General features: G+C 46.7%; 1 protein-coding gene across 3 annotated transcripts in view; it reads right to left on the bottom strand.

Annotated features, from left to right (window-relative positions):
• The window catches only part of PPT2 (palmitoyl-protein thioesterase 2), a 57,514-nt gene extending 43,631 nt beyond the window's left edge, over positions 1 to 13,883 (bottom strand). For all 3 annotated transcript variants that reach the window (XR_014523120.1, XR_014523121.1, XM_083493334.1), the window contains exon 1: positions 13,771 to 13,883. The gene's annotated coding sequence lies outside the window, so the exon portion shown is untranslated. The remainder of the gene's footprint in view (positions 1 to 13,770) is intronic.
• Between the last annotated feature and the right edge of the window lie 1,316 nt (positions 13,884 to 15,199).

Below are 15,199 nucleotides of genomic sequence, written 5' to 3'. Positions count from 1 at the left end.
CCTGGGCTCTCCTCACTGATGTCCAGTGAAGAGTCCTGGAGCCCTCTCTCTAATTCCCCCGTCTGCCTCCCTTTATCCCTGGTGTTGCGCTGATTGGCTTCCCTCTCTACTGAGCTGTTTCTCCCCCTGCTGCTGGGTCCTTCGCCAGCATCATCTGGGAGCCTCCCCTTCGCCTCTCGCTCCAATGTCAGTTCCCTGACACATACATACATACATACATACATACATACATACATACATACTGTGGTACCTCGGGTTACAGACGCTTCAGGTTACAGACTCCGCTAACCCAGAAATAGTACCTCAGGCTAAGAACTTTACCACAGAATGGGAACAGAAATTGCGGGGCAGGGAGAGGCCCCATTAGCTAAAGTGGTACCTCAGGTTAAGAACGGACCTCCAGAACGAATTAAGTTCTTAACCCGAGGTACCACTGTACATACATGCCCCACGCATCTGTCTGGGTTTCCCCAGCCACCCTGGGCAGCTCCCAGCAGAATATTATTAATAATGATAAAAAACCGATAAAACATCAAACATTAAAAACTTCCCTAAACTTTCCTAGGTAGATAGCCTTCAGATATCTTCTAAAAGTCAGATAGTTATTTATTTCCTTGACATCTGATGGGAGGGTGTTCCACAGGGCGGGTGCCACTACCGAGAAGGCCCTCTTCCTGGTTCCCTGTACCTTCACTTCTCGCAGTGAGGGAACTGACAGAAGGCCCTCGGAGCTGGAGACCTCAGTGTCCGGGCAGAACGATGGGGGTGGAAATGCTCCTTCAGGTATACTGGGCTGAGGGGAAAACTACAACCTTCCAAGCTGTCCCACTGTTGAACAGATTTTACTGTCAGAAAGTTATTCCTGATGTTTAGTCAGAATTTCCTTTCTTGTAACTTGAAGCCATTACTTCGAGTCCTGTCCTCCGGAGCAGGATATTTGTAAGCCAACCAGGGAGCCTTTTGCGCATAAAAGCAGGGTGCGCTGCTGCTTTTTTAAAATGCTACTCCAATATAATATGCTATTGCTAAAACGTTCTAATCTCAAAACAGCCATTACTAATTTATGAGAATATTTTTATCCTGCACCTTCCGTTCCATCCCATCCCCCAGAATAATATCATTAAAATGCTAACAATATTAAAAATATATGAACAATTCAAAACCCCAGAAGAGCCTAGCAAACTGTACAAAAAAAAGGCCAGCGCTACACTAGAAAAAACATGCAAAAGCATATTTCTTTTAATAATGACCCAGAAAGACTACGATAAATATTTATATGCAAGATAGATTTTTTTGTTCAGGCCCTGAATCTTTAGCAGAACAGCTCTATACTTGTCTACAGTTGTACCTTGGTTTTCGAACAGCCTAGTTCTCAAACGTTTAGGCTCCCGAACAATCAAAACCTGGAAGAGACTGTTTCAGTTTTCGAACGTTCTTTTGGAAGCCAAACATCCAATGAGGCTTCCGCGGCTTCTGATTGGCTGCAGGAAGCCGTGCTCTGGTTTTCGAACATTTTGGAAGTCAAACGGACTTCTGGAACAGATTCTAGTTACAGATAGGTAGCCGTGTTGGTCTGCCATAGTCAAAATAAAAAAATTCCTTCCAGTAGCACCTTAAAGACCAACTAAGTTAGTTCTTGGTATGAGCTTTCGTGTGCATGCACACTTCTTCAGATACACTGAAACAGAAGTTGCCAGATCCTTCTATATAGTGAGAAGGTGGGGAGGGGTGTTACTCAGAAGGGTGGTGGGAATGGGTGATTGGCAGATAGCTGAGATGAGCCTGTTGACGACTCTTAACGACTGCAATAGGTCTTACAGGAAAAGGCAAGGGGTGAGAAGGTGAGAAATGGCTTAGTCATGTATAGTGAGATAAGAATCCAAATTCTTATCAAATTCTAAACAGATTCTTATCAAATTCTAAACAGATTCTGTTTGACTTCCAAGGTACGACTGTACTCAGAAGCAAGTCCCACTCAGCCCAAAGAGGCTTCCCCCAAATGGCTGTAGAATTGCAGCCTCAACCTCTTGCTGAAACGAATATCCTGATATAGGAACTTGGGAAACTGCCTCAGACAGAACCAGGCCCATTGGTCAATCTAGCTCACTGATTAGGGTTCCAGGCAGAATGCTGGAGATTGTACCTAAGATGTTTCGCATGAAAAGATTCTCAACCACTGAGCTATGGGCCTTTCTTAGGCAGGAATAAACAGCTGCACAGATATAAGATGGGGGACACCTGACTTACTAGCAGTACATGTGAAAAGGATCTAGGGGTCTTAGTAGACCACAAGCTGAATGTGATAATAAATTTATTTATTATTATTATTATTATTATTATTATTATTATTATTATTATTATTTACTTATACCCTGCCCATTTGGCCGGGCCTCCCCAGCCACTCTGGGCAACTTCCAACAGGATATTAAAAACACAGTAAAATATCAAACATTAAAAACTTCCCTAAACATGAGTCAGCAGTGCAACGCAGCAGCAAATGATGCAAATGCTATTCTATTTTATTATTATTCTACTTTAAAGTATTTTATTTTTAATTTGCTCAGTTATCACCAACACAAAATTACATCTTTCGTTCAAAACTTCATCTCCTCGGCCCCCCTCCCCCCCCCGTTCTGCGGTTGCTAATGCAATATCTTTTTCTGCATATCAAACTCCAATTTATTTTTCTAATTATCCTTCACAGTCCATTAAAGTTACTCTCACTGCACGATGTTAAGTCAACGCTACCAACGACTTTAAGTTGTGTAAAATAATTTTTCAAATATTCTGTAAACATTCTAGGTCGCATCAACAGAAGTACAGTGTCCGGATCAAGGGAATTAATAGTCCCACTCTATTCTGCCTTGGTCAGACCGCACCTGGAATACAGTCATACCTCAGGTTAAAGATGCTTCAGGTTGCATGTTTTCGGGTTACGCACCATGCCGAACCCGGAAGTACTGGAACGGGTGACTTCCGGGTTTCGGCGACCGTGCACGTGCAGAAGCACTAAAATGCGCTTTGCGCATGTGCAGAAGACCAAATGATGGCCCTCGCATGCGCAGGCGGAGCGCTGCGGGTTGTGAACATTGCGAACTGAGAACATGCATCCCGCACGGATCACATTCACAACCCAAGCATCCACTGTACTGTGTCCAGTCCTAGGTGTCACAATAAAAGAGTCAGCAATATCAAAAGCAACACAGTGGCCAGAAACAAGAACAATGTGAAAAACTTTATGGAATAATTCAAAACATCAAAACTAACAAACTGAAGTCTCTGAAAGTCCTTAAATGAATCACGGTGCCAGACTTTACCTGGCGGAGAGCAAGCCGTGAAGCTTTGTATAATCAGCAAATGTCCAATTCTGATGTCTAGCTCTGAACTCCACTGAACGGTGTTTCCGGATAACAACTACTGTCTCGTTGAATTCTTCATCAGCCAATTAGTTCAACACTTGTAAGCAGATAAAAGAAGCAGGGCTTTTTTGCAGCCGGAACTCGCCGGAACTCAGTTCCAGCACTTCAACATTGACATTAGAAGAGAAGGAAGGAGGCGTTTATGGTGAGTTCTGGCAGCTCCTTTTCTAGCAAAACAGCACTTTTAAGAAGGAGATTGAGAAGCTGGGAGGTGTGCAGAGGAGGGCAACCAAGATGATCAAAGGTCTGGAAAGCGAGCCTTATGGGGAACGGTCATGGGAGCTGGGTATGTTTAGCCTGGGAGATGTTTAGCCTGAGAGGAGATAGGATATCTTCTTCAAATATCTCAAGGGCTGTCACATGGAAGAGGGAGCAAGCTTGTTTTCTCCTGCTCTGGAGGGCAGATCCAAAACAACAGATTCAAGATACAGTGGTACCTCGGGTTAAGTACTTAATTCGTTCCCGAGGTCCGTTCTTAACCTGAAACTGTTCTTAACCTGAAGCACCACTTTACCTAATGGGGCCTCTCGCTGCCGCCACACGATTTCTGTTCTCATCCTGAAGCAAAGTTCTTAACCCGAGGTACTATTTCTGGGTTAGCGGAGTCTGTAACCTGAAGTGTCTGTAACCTGAAGCGTCTGTAACCCAACGAACCACTGTACAGTCATACCTCGGGTTACAGACACTTCAGGTTGCTCTTTTTCAGGTTACGGACCGCCAAAACTCAGAAGTACCAGAACGGGTTACTTCCGGGTTTCGGTGGCCGCGCATGCGCAGAAGAGCCAAATCGCAACCCGCGCATGCACAGACACGCCGCTGTGGGTTGCGGACACTGCAGGTTGCGAGCATGCATCCCGCACGGATCACGTTCGCAACCCGAGCATCCACTGTACAATTAAGGAGATTCTGGTTAACCATCAGGAAGAACTTTCTGAGCTGTTCAACGGAGGTTCAACCTTGGGAGATTCGGGACTCTCCTTCCTTGGAGGTCTTTGAGCATAGGTTGGGAGGGCCATCTGCCATGGATGCTTTAGCTGAGATTCCTGCATTGCAGGGGGTTGGACTAGATGACCCCTGGGACCCCTCACAATTCTACAATTCTACGCATCTCAGATGGGGTGAGGTGGGGACAGGGCGTATGACAACCACAGCCTACAGGCAACCTCTTGTGTGGGGGGGTGCAGTCCTCTGCACCCCCAGATCCCGAATCATTAAAAGTCTAAAGAAGCACCTCAAACTGGGCACAGAATCAAAACGGGGGTTGCGCTTTTGTGCCTTGCACACTCTCTCATTTCCCAGCGTCGGTGGCACAGTGAAAGCTTAATCCACTGCCCCCTCTCCTTGCCAGTCTCTTGCTGAAATCAGTGGCACTTCAATTTGCTTCCTTTTGCCCGAATCATATCTGTTCCCTTCCAGTGGAACTTTACACCTGTCTCAGCAGAGGCACGCAACAGTAAACAAGACGGGGCGAGGAGCCACACGCCAAATTCACAGCAACCACACACCCGCCGAACACACACCGACATGCAGAAACAGTGAATCAGCCACACAGATTCAGAAGCAAGAGGGGGTTTGTATGCAGCGAGCGAAGCATATTTCTAGATTGTCCCAAAGAGAAAGCATAAAATAAGTGTTAAGATACTTATTCTTGGGTGGATGATGGAAACAAGACACCACAAGGGTGCCATAAAGCAAACACACAGAAGAACCAGTGGGATTTGCCCTCTCTTAATTTGGGCTTTGTTTTGTTTTTTTCCATTTCCAGATGTTAAAGGTAAAGGTAAAGGGGCCCCTGACCATTAGGTCCAGTCGTGACCGACTCTGGAGTTGCAGCGCTCATCTCGCTTTACTGGCCGAGGGAGCCGGCATACAGCTTCCGGGTCATGTGGCCAGCATGACTAAGCCGCTTCTGGCGAACCAGAGCAGCGCACGGAAACGCCGTTTACCTTCCCGCCGGAGTGGTACCTATTTATCTACTTGCACTTTGACACGCTTTCGAACTGCTAGGTTGGCAGGAGCAGGGACCGAGCAAGTCCTGTTGATCGGCAAGTCCTAAGCTCTGTGGTTTGACCCACAGCGCCACCCGCTTCCCTTTTCTAGATGCTACTGAACTACAACTCCCATCAAGGATCCTGAGATCACGCTAAGGGTAGCCAAATTCTGTGCGATTGCCATAAAAGCTAGGGAACAAGCTGTGCTATCATAATGATTAAGGCCTTAAATGATCATTTTAGGCTATACAGTCATACCTCGGGTTGAAGTAGCTTCAAGTTAAGTATTTTTGGGTTGCGCTCTGCAGCAACCCGGAAGTAGCAGAGCGCATTACTTCCGGGTTTCGCCACTCGAGCATGCGCAGGCGCTCAAAATGACGTCATGCGCATGTACGGAAGCGGCGGAATCCAACCCACGCACGCACGTCTTACATTTACTTCAGGATGCGAACGGGGCTCCGGAACTGATCCCGTTCATATCCAGGGGTACCACTGTAGAGTGCTGCCTCGCAAGACGAAATTAATTCGTTCCGCGAATTTTTTCGTCTAGCGAATTTTTCGTCTTGCGAAGCACGGTTTCCCATAGGAATGCATTGAAAATCAATTAAGGTGTTCCTATGGTCAAAAAAAGTCCAAACAAAGCCAAATTTGGTACAACAAGAGTTTATTAAGTGCTCTTTAAAGTCACACATACTGTAAAGAGCATTTCGAAATTCAAACCCAGAATTTTTTAAAAAGTCACAGAAAATCATAAAAATGCAGGAAAAAAACACACAAGCTTCCAGATTCTTGCAAACCCCTTCCCAACACCAAGTCCTTGAATTCCAAACACCCCAACCCAAAATCCAAACCCCTCCAAAAAAAGTTTTAAAAGCTTAACTTACCAAATGGCTGCAAAAGAAGTTTTGGAAAAGCTTCAAAAATCACCAAAGTCTTTAAAAACCTCAAAAAAGGCTACTATGTACACTGCGTTCTATGAGTTGCTCCTCGAAGTCAAGTCGCAACTGTATTAACGGTGTTAAGAAAAAGGAAACAAACTTGCAATGCGTTTTCGTCTTGCGAAGCAAGCCCATAGGGAAATTTGTCTTGCGAAGCAGCTCAAAAACGGAAAACCCTTTCGTCTAGCGAGTTTTCCGTCTTGCGAGGCATTCGTCTTGCGGGGCACCACTGTATGTTGGTGACCAAGTTTTAATTTATATATTTTTTTAACTGTTGCTATATCTGTTTTGTCCCTGTTATACCTAATTGCAAATTCAAATGTATCCCTATCGTGTTTTATGACTTCCTTGATATTGTATGTGGGCTGGAACTGGTCTGTGACCGAAGTAATAAATTCATTCGAACTACAACTCCCGTCACTCCTAGCCATTGGGTATGCTTGTGTGAGCTGATGCAAGATGTTCAGCAGCAACAAGATCCTTTTCAGATCTTTTAATTGTTTTATAATGTGTGCATCTCCCGCCCTGGGCAGCTTCAGGAGGAAGGGCGGGATAGAATAAATTTAAATAAACACATATTTTATACTAATAACAACATCAGGAGGCCCAATGGTTCCTCGCCCCCTGCCCTGGTCCCTCCCAAACAACTTCCTTCCAGACATTTCACACCCAGGCTTGTTCAGTCAGGCTGCCATTTGTCAGGAACTCCCTGCCAAGATGGCAACACTGGTAGAATCATAGAGTTGGAAGGGACCCCGAGGGTCATCTAGTCCAACCCCCTGCAATGCAGGAAGATGCAGCTGCCCCATACGGGAAACCTGCAACCTTGGCGTTATCAGCACCATGCTCCAGCCAACTGAGCTATCGAGGCTCATTTCCCTTCCGTTAGCTCACCATCTCTCAATCTGGTCACTCATCTTCATCATCCTCATTATTTATTGCATTTTTATCCCACCTTTTTATCCAAGGAGCTCTCCATCTCTAGATTATCCTCACAACAAATCAGGCTGAGAGACTGTGTCTGGCTACGACATGGGGGTCGGATCAGGCCCAATCGCCTTCTAAATCCGGCCCACAGACGGTCCGGGAATCAGCGTGTTTTTACATGAGTAGAATGTGTGCCTTTTATTTAAAATGCATCTCTGGGTTATTTGCGGAGCATAGGAATTTATTCATTTTCTCCCCAAAATATAGTCCGCCCCACAAGGACTGGGGACCAGTGAACCGGCCCCGGCTGAAAAGGTTTGCTGACCCCTGGGCTACGAGGTCACCCAGTCAACTTCATGGCCTAGTGGGAATTCGAACCCTGGTCTCCTGAGTCCTAGTCCAACATCCTAACCACTATACCACACTGAACCGAATCATGCCTCCATTGCCAGGGGTTGGAATAGATAACCCTTGGAATGACCCAACTCTGAGATTCTATGCCAAGTGGTGCTTCCAAGCAAAGTTCAGCCATCATTGCAAGTGTACATAATATTCTGAAGTTCATTTTCTCGCATTTATGTCCCCCGCTTTCTTTAATCATGGAACCCAAGATGGTGTTACCAAGGAGGTCATGTACCCAGGCACTGACCAGACCCAACGATGCTTAGCTTCAGAAAGGTGGGTGGACCATATGTCTTCAGACTGCCAAAATCTCTTCTTAAAAAAAGGTAAAGATAAAGGACCCCTAACAGTCCAGTCACGGATGGCTCTGGGATTGCTCACTTATCTCGCTCTATAGGCTGAGGGAGCCAACGTTTGTCTGCAGACAGTTTTTCCGGGTCATGTGGCCAGCACGACTAAGACGTTTCTGGCGAAACCAGAGCAGCGCACGGAAACGCCGTTTACCTTCCCGCCAGAGCGGTACCTATTTATCTACTTGCACTTTGATGTGCTTTCGAACTGCTAGGTTGGCAGGAGCAGGGACCGAGCAACAGGAGCTCACCCTGTCGCAAGGATTCGAACCGCCAACCTTCAGATCAGCAAGCCCTAGGCTCAGTGGTTTAGACTACAGCGCCACCCCTGTCCCCAAACCTCTTCTTAGTAGGTATAAAACCAATTGCAACACACGCTAGAACAATTCCATCAAAATATTGCAACATCCATAATTAAAATGTGCAATAATGCAACCCCATTAAGATGGAACAACAGTTAAAACAGCAATTAAAATTATCATATCATATCCTGGGTGCCAGTTGAGGAGGGGGGAGTAGGATTGCAGTATTTTCCCACCAACAAAAACATGACTCTTTAAACATTAGTTTACGGCAGTCAAAAGAGGAGATTGGGGCAGAGGTGTTCAGTTGCCTCTTCCCATGCATGTGTCCCAATGACCACATAAACAACTTTATAATAAAATAATAATAATAAATTTATGCCCTGCCCATCTGGCCAGGTTTCCCCAGCCACTCTGGGCGGCTCCCAGCAGAATATTAAAACACAATAAAACATCAAACATTAAAAACTTCCCCAAACAGGGCTGCCTTCAGATGTCTTGTAAAAGTAACATAGTTGTTTATTTCCTTGACATCTGATGGGAGGGCGTTCCACAGGGCGGGTGCCACTACCGAGAAGGCCCTCTGCCTGGTTCCCTGTAACCTCGCTTCTTGCAGTGAGGGAACCGCCAGAAGGCCCTCGGTACTGGACCTCAGTGTCTGGGCTGGACGATGGGGGTGGAGACGCTCCTTCATTTATTTAGGTAAAGGGACCCCTGACCATTAGGTCCAGTCGTGGCCAACTCTGGGGTTGTGGTGCTCATCTCGCTTTATTGGCATGACTAAGCCGCTTCTGGCGAACCAGAGCAACGCATGGAAACGCTGTTTACCTTCCCGCTGGAGCGGTACCTATTTATCTACTTGCATTTTGACGTGCTTTCGAACTGCTAGGTTGGCAGGAACCGGGACTGTGCAACGGGAGCTCACCCCGTCGCGGGGATTCAAACCTTCTGATCGGCAAGTCCTAGGCTCTGTGGTTTAACCCACAGAGCCACCCACGTCCCTTCATTTATTTACTGCTCAGTAAAACAACCCCCTTGGAAGGTGGCTGTTGAGCTACCATAGTACGGATTGCACCCAGGGCGCAAGCCAGTGCAGCACAGGTGTAAAAGTGTCAGACTAGGACCTGGGAGACCAGAGGGCCAAATCCCCACTCAGCCACAAAGCTCGCTGGGTGATGTCAGGCCAGTCATTTCCTCTCAGCCTAACCTACCTCTCAGGGGTGCTGTGGGAAGTAAACGAAGAGCGAAGAGCCATACATGCCACCTTGGGGGGGAAAAGGGGGAGTATGAATGCACTAAGTTAGTAAATAAATACTGCTGTAGCACAGAGTACAGAAGGTGGCCCCAGAGCAAGTCTTTAGCTGCAAATACTCTGCTTGAAAGCACGTGAGCACAAATCGCATGCAGGTGTCTCAGGAGGAGTAAAAAAAAAAAGGCAAAATCATAGCTGTTCTTTTGTGCAAAATAAAACAGAGTTATGAAAAATAATTTCAATGTGCAAAATTTATACTGCTCACAGTACAGGATCTTGCTTTTCCATAATGCAAGACTGATGTCAGGTGCTTGTTGTTGTTTTTTTAATGTGTAGGGAATTTAGGTCCATAACCACAAACGGCCACAGAAATGTTGCACAGTTGTTGCGCACCAATTGACCCAGGACAAAGCCCATGCAAAACCAGTGGTGGCAAGAAAACGTGTGCAGTCCAGTTAAGTTCAAAAGTTATTCACCCCGGTTTCTTCACACTTATTGACAAAACACCGATATTGCTGGACTCCAGCTTCCTTTAGCTATAGCCACTGGCTGGGGTTGATGGGAGTTCAAAAACATCTGGAGGGAGGGACATGGGCCCCTTTACTCTCTACCAAGTAGAACGCAGCGAACATATTTTTCCTGGTTTCTCAGTAAGTAAGACTTTTTAAAGATGAAAGCTGAGAACGCACAGAAGATATTATAGCTTGGCATTTTGTTGAGGGGGCCAGTCCCCCACTGTCAGGGACTGGCTGGAAGAACACGAGTGGTGGGAGGCACCAGCTGGGGACCCCCAAGGAAAACCCCAGAGGAGGAAGGCTCAGAGCCCAGGGATTGGCGGCAGGACACCAATGAGAAGGGGGAAATTGAGAGGAGGTTCCAGAAGCTGAAGGAGCAACAGGGTTTAGTGAGCAGGAGGAATATGTGACAGGGAGCTGTTCAGACTCTGAGGCTGAAGCAGAAGCAGAGGAGAGGAATCAGGATACTGCTGAAGAATCCAGGGGGGGTCTCCCTCTCCTCCTGCGACAAGCCCACCTCCACCCTGGTTTCGAAGAACGTGCTGAATATTGAGGAGGGCAGAACAGAGGCTAGAGGGAGGCAGTTTGAGACTGCTTGGGAAACATCCAGGAGAGGAGGAGCCTTAGAAAGGGTGGAGGGCAGGGACCTGCTACACAGGGCAAGACCTACTGTGAAGTGTTGCCGAGTTGTGTGTCGTTTCCTTGAAGAGTTAACTTCACCGACAACTGACCTGCTGCATCTGATTCCATGGCTACAGCCCTGGGGAAAGTCCTTCCCATCTCGTGTGAAGTTTCCGAGGTCAGATCCCAGAGTGTCTCCCATGCCTCTACATTTGCCACTGACAAATTCTGGACTCGCCAGTTTTTGGAGTTTTTTTTTGGGACTGGGATGCAATCGCATCCCACCCAATGCAGGTTGCACAATTATAATTGCTTGCAACGTGGAGATAGGCTGGGTGTTTTGCAACAAGGAAAGTGGTGGAGGACATGCACTGGGAAGTGTGACCTGAATCTGATGCAACTCGTCACCTAGGCTTCCTGCCAGCAAATCAGTGTGCATGCTCAATAAACAGGTTGTCTGGAAGTGCCCTCTCTTAGGGTGAGGAGGCAGCTAAGGCTGAGCAGACGGGCCATGCTGCAAAGAAGCGGGGGATTAAAAGTCCCAGAAAGGACAGAGGGAACACAGGAAACTGCTATTGGTCCATCAGACTCAGTAATGTCTACACCAACTATCAGTTCTTAAGATTTCAGGCAGAGAAACTCTCCCAGCCATACCTGGGGATTGAACCTGGGACTTTATATGTACCAGGCAAGAGTTCTACCACTGAGCTATAACCCTTCCTCAGAAGCTGCATCTTGACTCACAGACCAGTTCATCATCAGTTCTATAAAAAGGAATCCATTTTTCCCCAGGCCAGAAATCCCTGCTTAAGAGGCGAGAGAATATCTCTAGAAAGACTTATTTGTTCCTAAAGGTACAAGCATGGAATAGCTGACCAATCCTCAGAAGAGAGGGGAAGGAGAGGAGAAGGAAGAGCAGAGTGCCTACACATCACACATTTAAAGGACACTGCTTCCTGCAAAAGAATCTTGGGAACTGTAGTTTGCTACGGGTGCTGAGAATTGTAGCTCCATAAGGGACGCAGGTGGCGCTGTGGGTTAAACCACAGAGTCTAGGACTTGCTGATCAGAAGGTCGGCGGTTTGAATCCCTGCGACGGGGTGAGCTCCCTTTGCTCGGTCCCTGCTCCTGCCAACCTAGCAGTTCAAAAGCACGTCAAAGTGCAAGTAGATAAATAGGTACCGCTCCGGCGGGAAGGTAAATGGCGTTTCCGTGCGCTGCCCTGGTTCGCCAGAAGCAGCTTAGTCATGCTAGCCACATGACCCGGAAGCTGTATGCTGGCTCCCTCGGAAAATAAAGCGAGATGAGTGCCGCAACCCCAGAGTCAGTCACGACTGGACCTAATGGTCAGGCGTCCTTTTACCTTTACCTTAAGAGATAAACTGCAGTGCCCAGGACTGTTTGCGAAATTTGTGTGCCTTAAGATTAGGGTGTGTATGCAACCTAAGCTAAGGCAAGTGAAAAGCACAGTAATGAAGGTAACTACTGAGCAGCGCTACCTCACCATCTGGAGAAAGGAAGAATTTCCTAGTGGGGATGAAGAACCTGTTAGCACTGCAATACCTGACTTATTTCCTCTCTCCTGTCCAGCCCCTAAGTATACATAATACAAAGGAACAGCTTCGAAGTGACAGGCTGTTGGCCAGAGCAGTAACTAATCCTACCCAAAATAAAAAAAAATCCTTCCAGTAGCACCTTAAAGACCAACTAAGTTAGTTATTGGTATGAGCTTTTGTGTGCATGCACACTTCTTCAGATACACACGAAAGCTCATACCAATAACTAACTTAGTTGGTCTTTAAAGTGCTACTGGAAGGAATTTTTTTTATTTTGACTATGGCAGACCAACACGGCTACCTATCTGTAACTAATCCTACCCTGCCATTGCATCAAACTATTTTTTGGTTTTGCTGTTGTCGAAATGCTGGTGTGTTTGTCGCTCTGAGCTCCTTTGGGAGGAAAAGCGGGCTATAAAACCGATGCACAAATGCAACACAACACTCCCTCCCCCCAAAAGATGAATCTCTCTCACACACACACACACACACACACACACACCCCCAAAGCCACAATAATTAGCGAGATCCTGTGAAAATCCAACGCTGGCACCAAAAGAGCCGCACGGCTGAAGCATTCCTGAGATTGCAAGCAGGGTTTTCACCAATGGATCGGAGCGAAGCGCGATTCTGCTCTTTTCGATTTGAACAGCAGCCAGACGTGCAGGCGCGAATGCTGCGAAGAGCTTCTCTTGCGCACCAAGCTGTGGTTCAAATAAATAACTACAGCAGCCGGCAAGCTCGGCAGAGAACGAAAGCAGGTGCGAACAACAGCCCTCCTCCACTTTTCCCTCGGTAGGCACTGAGTTATTTGCCCCGCCGAAACGACTATAACCGCCCCCCCCCTCCACATTTCTTTTGCGCCTTTTGTAAATTTGCAAAACGCTGGCAGGAAGAAATCCGCCCTTTCTTTCCCCAGCGATCGAGAAACTAAGGCGTCCCCTCTCCACCCAACCTCATTGCAAAGCCATAAAAATATATATATAAAAATAACTCCGGGTCATAAAAGCCGCTTGGGCTCCTGTATCTTTAAGGGCTGCCGAGCGGGGAAAATTCCATCAGGTTCGCCTTCTCTCGCCGGTGCAGCTAGGAGAAGGGGGGTGGGCGCTGGGCAGCCACCCCGGAGGGAAAGTCCTTTCTGCGTGTGCAACTCTCCAAAAATACAGTATCCATACCTGGAAACCTTAACGGAGGCCAAAAGGAAAAGTCGACGCGACCCTCCCGGCTCCCTTGCAGGCCCTTCTCCAGCCACAGCAGATCCGTATGAATGATCTCTGTTGCGGATCCCCGATCAAGCCCCATTCAGCATCAAACCAAACCCATTCCCATCCTCGCCCCACACGCTCCCAGCTTAAGATCGTGGAGGAATTCGCCACCCCGCCTCTCCTGAATGGGATTCCCCAGCTGTAAACCCCATTAATTCGCAAACTTTTGTCTCCCCCCCCCGCCTTGCAGTTCACCGGATCGTGCGCCCCACCGCCGCCCATCGGATCTTGCCTGGATCAAGACACCGGCCGCTTCCCTGCCCCCATCCGCCAGCTGATCTCTTCTCTTCTCTCTCTCTCGCTTTTTCTCTTGTTGTTTATTTCCCCTCTCGTGCTGGAGCGCGCGCGTCAGATCCGGGGATGCTCCCCCGCCCCCGGCGACCGCGCAGGCGTCCCTGGAAACCAAATGTTGCAACGTTCTATTCCCACCCCCGCTTCATTCATCGCGAAACTGGCGCCCCCTAAAGAGAGGAAGAGACCGCGAATCAGGAGGGGGCTGGGGGTCAAGCCGGAATCATAACCCCCTCCCTCCCTCTCTGCGCTAGAATGTTCCTGGACATCTGGATTTGCAACAACAATACTGTAATAACAAAAAAAGGAGCTAATTTGCCTCTTACGGATGCAAACCTTCGGTTCCCCAAAGCGTCGGCTTCCAGTGCCTGCAAATGAAGGCTTTGATTTCTACCCGTCTCCAATAAGGGAGCTCAGATTGAAAGGGGAGCCGCACTAAAAGAAGGCTCTTGAACAGCGCTCAGCAAACTTTTTCAGCAGGGGGCCGGTCCACTGTCCCTCAGACCTTGTGGGGGGCCGGACTATATTTTGAAAAGAAGAAAAAAAAGAATGAATTCCTATGCCCCACAAATAACCCAGAGATGCATTTTTTAAAAAAGCACACATTCTACTCATGTAAAAACAGGGTGATTCCTTTTTTTTCTTTTTTTATAATAATGTTTATTAGAATTTCACAAACAATAAAAAATTCCAAAATTTAAACATAAAAAATCCTACAAAGATATAAAAATACAAAAACAAAACACATAAAAAATACACAATAGAAAACATTTAACAAAAGAAAAGAAGGGAAAAAAGAACAAAAAGAAGAACCAAAAAACAAAACAGAAAATAGATTAATATTTTCATATCTATATACTTCATTCACTAGTTTCTTGACCTCTCACCTCCCATTTTGTATTCCAGTTCAGATATTAAATTCAGCAAATCCTTACCCTCTAGCATTTATCCTCACCCAAAATATTAACCTATTATAAGTATCAATTTTCCAATTATCAATCCCTATTTACATTTTCTTAGAAATCTTTTTACCAATACCACTTATTTTCCATCAGACATTGTTTTAACATTCCTTAATTTTACAGTGCTTCCGCAAGTAGTCCTTAAATTTCTTCCAGTCTTCCTCCACCGACTCTTCTCTTTGGTCACGAATTCTGCCAGGCATTTCTGCCAATTCCATGTAGTCCATCACTTTCATCTGCCATTCTTCCAGTGTGGGTAGCTCCTGTGTCTTCCAATACTTCACGATGAGTAGTCTTGCTGCTGTAGTTGCATACATAAAGAAAGTTCTATCCTTCTTTGGCACCAATTGGCCGACTAAGCCCAGAAGAAAGGCCTCTGGTTTCTTCAGGAAGGTATATTTAAATACC

This window comes from Podarcis liolepis, assembly GCF_965112155.1.
Source record: "Podarcis liolepis genome assembly, chromosome: 2".
In the NCBI taxonomy this organism is placed as follows: Eukaryota; Metazoa; Chordata; class Lepidosauria; order Squamata; family Lacertidae; genus Podarcis; species Podarcis liolepis.
This window is presented reverse-complemented; position numbering and strand designations above follow the sequence as displayed.